Source organism: Anopheles funestus (assembly GCF_943734845.2).
Source record: "Anopheles funestus chromosome X unlocalized genomic scaffold, idAnoFuneDA-416_04 X_unloc_78, whole genome shotgun sequence".
NCBI lineage: Eukaryota > Metazoa > Arthropoda > Insecta > Diptera > Culicidae > Anopheles > Anopheles funestus.
In genome coordinates, this window is record NW_026045207.1 from 1 (window position 1) to 6886 (window position 6886).

The window sequence follows — 6886 nt, forward strand, 5'->3', positions numbered from 1 at the left end:
AACAGTGACCCCGAGACTAGTAACCCTCCATACACAAAACCGCCTACGAAAACTTTGTTTTGAAAAATTTTGAAAAGTTCAAAAAAATTTTTTTTTCAAAAACTACTAAAACGTGATAAGAACTTACTATAGACCATGAAAAGTGATATCCGATGATAATTTGCAAAAGTTGGTAACTAGTAAAAAATTTCACTTTTTTACTAGAGTCGGTGCAACGAGAAAAAAAAAGTCCGTGATGGAGAAAAATGGCACGTTTTCCACGCCTGTACGCTTTCGTTTTCTATATAGGGGGTAGGTGAGCCAGAAGCATGAATTTGACTGAGTACGTATCTTTATGAATTGGGCCCTTCTAAATCGATTGAGACTACCCCCAGGACGATCGGACGACTGCTTCTGGCTCAAAATGTGGTTTTTAGATTTTGATCGTCAATTATGAGAGAAAAAATCGATTAGAAGTAAAGATACGAAATGCTTGGTCTAAGTTGGGAAACGACTTCGGATATTTGTTGGACGTTGTCGTAGAAGGTCCGAGGACCAAGGAAAAGTGATTTCCAAGTGGATTTATGCACTATTAGTCGATGGTAAGATGTGAAATTAGTAGAACTTACCATACAGTTTGCGAAGTTGAAGCAATCGGTTGGTGAATATGGTACTGTCTGTCCAATTTGGTGGTTCGGAATGAGTGAAACGATGTTGATGATGGATAGACGTTCCGATTGCCCCCGATCGGGGAACATATAGTGGTCTTTAAGGTCCAAGTACCTATGTTTTGGTAAGCAGAACTGAGAGTTAAAGGATGAAAGTCGGCCATTCCTAATATCATCCTATCGGTGGTTCGCGAGTTGTTTGAGGACCGGAGCAGCTCGCGATGAAACGGTCCTAGGGTATTGGTTATCCATCCAAGGAAGAGTAAATGCGATCCTAGATGTGTGTCGTTGGCCGTTCTACCGGTATCGCCTATCGATGAGATATCGACGGGCATGCCTTACTCGAAAGTTGAATTCTAGGATCGATGGTCAAACAGACCTATGAGCGATAAACCAAACTGAACACGTATTGATGTCGGCTTTTCCTATCATTTGATGCCGCAGGTTGTTTAGGGACCGGAGCAACTTGCGGCCGAGACGGTCCCCGGGGGTTTCTTTCTCCAAGGAGTGGAAACTATTAAGCAAGAGTTGTAGCAAGATACGATCCTCTGATGTGTCGTTGGCCGTTCATGCGGTATCGCCTGTCGATGAGATATCGATGGGCATGCCTTACTCTACCGACCTTCTAATTGAGAGTATTAATCAGGGATCGATGGTCAAACAAGACCAATGAGCGATAAACCAAACTGAACACGTATTGATGTCGGCTTTTCCTATCATTTGATGCCGCAGGTTGTTTAGGGACCGGAGCAGCTTGCGGCCGAGACGGTCCCCGGGGGTTTCTTTCTCCAAGGAGAAGAAACGATTAAGCAAAAGTTGTAGCAAGATACGATCCTCTGATGTGTCGTTGGCCGTTCAAGCGGTATCGCCTGTCGATGAGATATCGATGGGCATGCCTTACTCTCCCGACTGGATTACTGAGAGTTTAATCAGGGATCGATGGTCAAACAGACCAATGAGCGATAAACCAAACTGAACACATATTGATGTCGGCATTTCCTATCATTTGTCGCAGGTTGTTTAGGGACCGGAGCAGCTTGCGACCGAGACGGTCCCCGGGGGTTTCTTTCTCTAAGGAGTGGAAACGATTAAGCAAAAGTCGTAGCAATAATCGATCACCTGATGTGTCGTTGGCCGTTCTTGCGGTATCGCCTGTCGATGAGATATCGATGGGCATGCCTTACTCTCCTGACTGTTTAATTGAGAGTTATAATCAGGGATCGATGGTCAAAAAGACCTATGAGCGATAAACCAAACTGAACACGTATTGATGTCGGCATTTCCTATCATTTGTCGCAGGTTGTTTGGGGACCGGAGCAGCTTGCGACCGAGACGGTCCCTTCCCGAAAGATGGTGAACCGAGTCGTCTGGCGTAAAAACCGGACGACTCGAAAGGGCTTGACCCTTTCAAGTGAGCGATAATCACATTCTACGCTCAGTTCGACAGCTGCAAGGCAATCACTCGCTATGTTCAGAGCTAATACATGCAACATGCCGGCATTGTTTCCACCGACGCATGGATTCAAGACTGGTGCACTTATTAGTTAAACCGTTCGCCTCCGGGTGTTTCGAGTTCAAGTCTGGATGAGGATTGATCTTGCTGGTAATAGCTTGAGCCCCTGAATAAGGGGTCGAAGCGTACATCTTGAGACCATGTACAACATATTACCAAATCGGCACCATGGGTTCGGGTGCAAGTGATGTAACCGTGAAAGATGTTGAGCAGCCCAACATCGGTTTACACACGCATAATAGGAAGGCAGCGCTGTCGACTGGTCAGTCGTGTAAGAAGTGTGCATTATCGATCACAAATATATTGGTGATCTGTAGGTTGCGCATACACCATGCCCGGTGTAAAGTGCCGTGGTCCCCCCCGGGGGGCTGCATCAAACCGTTCGCCACGCGAACTACCCAATGGAACGAACTCTATGCATTTAATAAGAAGAAGAGATGATAATGAAACACGGTCGATTTAAGAGTTGAAAACGTTGAAATACCTATAAGCAAGTCTTAAGTTGGTGGTGACCGTTACGCCCCAACAAATTGGTGCTTTACCCTACACCAAAGAGCCATTCAACATGGTTCAAGTGAGCGATAATCACGCTCTACGCTCAGTATGACAGCTGCAAGGCAATCACTCGCTAAGTTCAGAGCTAATACATGCAACACGCCGGCATTGTTTCCACCGACGCATGGATTCAAGACTGGTGCACTTATTAGTTAAACCGTTCGCCTCCGGGTGTTTCGAGTTCAAGTCTGGATGAGGATTGTTCTTGCTGGTAATAGCTTGAGCCCTTAAGGGGTCGAAGCGTACATCTTGAGACCATGTACAACATATTACCAAATCGGCACCATGGGTTCTGGTGCAAGTGATGTAACCGTGAAAGATGTTGAGCAGCCCAACATCGGTTTACACACGCATAATAGGAAGGCAGCGCTGTCGACTGGTCAGTCGTGTAAGAAGTGTGCATTATCGATCTCCAATATATGAGCTCAGTATGACAGCCCAATTGGTAATCCTCGGGACCTCCAGAAAGGAAGCTGGATGAGGATTACCAAATCGAAAGTTGATAAGTGTAGTGGTACCACTTAGTCAACTTGTATCCCGAAAGATGGTGAACCGAGTCGTCTGGCGTAAAAACCGGACGACTCGAAAGGGCTTGACCCTTTCAAGTGAGCGATAATCACATTCTACGCTCAGTTCGACAGCTACAAGGCAATCACTCGCTATGTTCAGAGCTAATACATGCAACATGCCGGCATTGTTTCCACCGACGCATGGATTCAAGACTGGTGCACTTATTAGTTAAACCGTTCGCCTCCGGGTGTTTCGAGTTCAAGTCTGGATGAGGATTGATCTTGCTGGTAATAGCTTGAGCCCCTGAATAAGGGGTCGAAGCGTACATCTTGAGACCATGTACAACATATTACCAAATCGGCACCATGGGTTCGGGTGCAAGTGATGTAACCGTGAAAGATGTTGAGCAGCCCAACATCGGTTTACACACGCATAATAGGAAGGCAGCGCTGTCGACTGGTCAGTCGTGTAAGAAGTGTGCATTATCGATCACAAATATATTGGTGATCTGTAGGTTGCGCATACACCATGCCCGGTGTAAAGTGCCGTGGTCCCCCCCGGGGGGCTGCATCAAACCGTTCGCCACGCGAACTACCCAATGGAACGAACTCTATGCATTTAATAAGAAGAAGAGATGATAATGAAACACGGTCGATTTAAGAGTTGAAAACGTTGAAATACCTATAAGCAAGTCTTAAGTTGGTGGTGACCGTTACGCCCCAACAAATTGGTGCCTTACCCTACACCAAAGAGCCATTCAACATGGTTCAAGTGAGCGATAATCACGCTCTACGCTCAGTATGACAGCTGCAAGGCAATCACTCGCTAAGTTCAGAGCTAATACATGCAACACGCCGGCATTGTTTCCACCGACGCATGGATTCAAGACTGGTGCACTTATTAGTTAAACCGTTCGCCTCCGGGTGTTTCGAGTTCAAGTCTGGATGAGGATTGTTCTTGCTGGTAATAGCTTGAGCCCTTAAGGGGTCGAAGCGTACATCTTGAGACCATGTACAACATATTACCAAATCGGCACCATGGGTTCTGGTGCAAGTGATGTAACCGTGAAAGATGTTGAGCAGCCCAACATCGGTTTACACACGCATAATAGGAAGGCAGCGCTGTCGACTGGTCAGTCGTGTAAGAAGTGTGCATTATCGATCTCCAATATATGAGCTCAGTATGACAGCCCAATTGGTAATCCTCGGGACCTCCAGAAAGGAAGCTGGATGAGGATTACCAAATCGAAAGTTGATAAGTGTAGTGGTACCACTTAGTCAACTTGTATCCCGAAAGATGGTGAACCGAGTCGTCTGGCGTAAAAACCGGACGACTCGAAAGGGCTTGACCCTTTCAAGTGAGCGATAATCACATTCTACGCTCAGTTCGACAGCTACAAGGCAATCACTCGCTATGTTCAGAGCTAATACATGCAACATGCCGGCATTGTTTCCACCGACGCATGGATTCAAGACTGGTGCACTTATTAGTTAAACCGTTCGCCTCCGGGTGTTTCGAGTTCAAGTCTGGATGAGGATTGATCTTGCTGGTAATAGCTTGAGCCCCTGAATAAGGGGTCGAAGCGTACATCTTGAGACCATGTACAACATATTACCAAATCGGCACCATGGGTTCGGGTGCAAGTGATGTAACCGTGAAAGATGTTGAGCAGCCCAACATCGGTTTACACACGCATAATAGGAAGGCAGCGCTGTCGACTGGTCAGTCGTGTAAGAAGTGTGCATTATCGATCACAAATATATTGGTGATCTGTAGGTTGCGCATACACCATGCCCGGTGTAAAGTGCCGTGGTCCCCCCCGGGGGGCTGCATCAAACCGTTCGCCACGCGAACTACCCAATGGAACGAACTCTATGCATTTAATAAGAAGAAGAGATGATAATGAAACACGGTCGATTTAAGAGTTGAAAACGTTGAAATACCTATAAGCAAGTCTTAAGTTGGTGGTGACCGTTACGCCCCAACAAATTGGTGCCTTACCCTACACCAAAGAGCCATTCAACATGGTTCAAGTGAGCGATAATCACGCTCTACGCTCAGTATGACAGCTGCAAGGCAATCACTCGCTAAGTTCAGAGCTAATACATGCAACACGCCGGCATTGTTTCCACCGACGCATGGATTCAAGACTGGTGCACTTATTAGTTAAACCGTTCGCCTCCGGGTGTTTCGAGTTCAAGTCTGGATGAGGATTGTTCTTGCTGGTAATAGCTTGAGCCCTTAAGGGGTCGAAGCGTACATCTTGAGACCATGTACAACATATTACCAAATCGGCACCATGGGTTCTGGTGCAAGTGATGTAACCGTGAAAGATGTTGAGCAGCCCAACATCGGTTTACACACGCATAATAGGAAGGCAGCGCTGTCGACTGGTCAGTCGTGTAAGAAGTGTGCATTATCGATCTCCAATATATGAGCTCAGTATGACAGCCCAATTGGTAATCCTCGGGACCTCCAGAAAGGAAGCTGGATGAGGATTACCAAATCGAAAGTTGATAAGTGTAGTGGTACCACTTAGTCAACTTGTATCCCGAAAGATGGTGAACCGAGTCGTCTGGCGTAAAAACCGGACGACTCGAAAGGGCTTGACCCTTTCAAGTGAGCGATAATCACATTCTACGCTCAGTTCGACAGCTACAAGGCAATCACTCGCTATGTTCAGAGCTAATACATGCAACATGCCGGCATTGTTTCCACCGACGCATGGATTCAAGACTGGTGCACTTATTAGTTAAACCGTTCGCCTCCGGGTGTTTCGAGTTCAAGTCTGGATGAGGATTGATCTTGCTGGTAATAGCTTGAGCCCCTGAATAAGGGGTCGAAGCGTACATCTTGAGACCATGTACAACATATTACCAAATCGGCACCATGGGTTCGGGTGCAAGTGATGTAACCGTGAAAGATGTTGAGCAGCCCAACATCGGTTTACACACGCATAATAGGAAGGCAGCGCTGTCGACTGGTCAGTCGTGTAAGAAGTGTGCATTATCGATCACAAATATATTGGTGATCTGTAGGTTGCGCATACACCATGCCCGGTGTAAAGTGCCGTGGTCCCCCCCGGGGGGCTGCATCAAACCGTTCGCCACGCGAACTACCCAATGGAACGAACTCTATGCATTTAATAAGAAGAAGAGATGATAATGAAACACGGTCGATTTAAGAGTTGAAAACGTTGAAATACCTATAAGCAAGTCTTAAGTTGGTGGTGACCGTTACGCCCCAACAAATTGGTGCCTTACCCTACACCAAAGAGCCATTCAACATGGTTCAAGTGAGCGATAATCACGCTCTACGCTCAGTATGACAGCTGCAAGGCAATCACTCGCTAAGTTCAGAGCTAATACATGCAACACGCCGGCATTGTTTCCACCGACGCATGGATTCAAGACTGGTGCACTTATTAGTTAAACCGTTCGCCTGCGGGTGTTTCGAGTTCAAGTCTGGATGAGGATTGTTCTTGCTGGTAATAGCTTGAGCCCCTGAATAAGGGGCCGAAGCGTACATCTTGAGAGTAAATGTACAACATATTACCAAATCGGCACCGTGGGTTCTGGTGCAAGTGATGTAACCATGAAAGATGTTGAGCAGCCCAACATCGGTTTACACACGCATAAGGGGTTTATTGTTATCTGTAGGT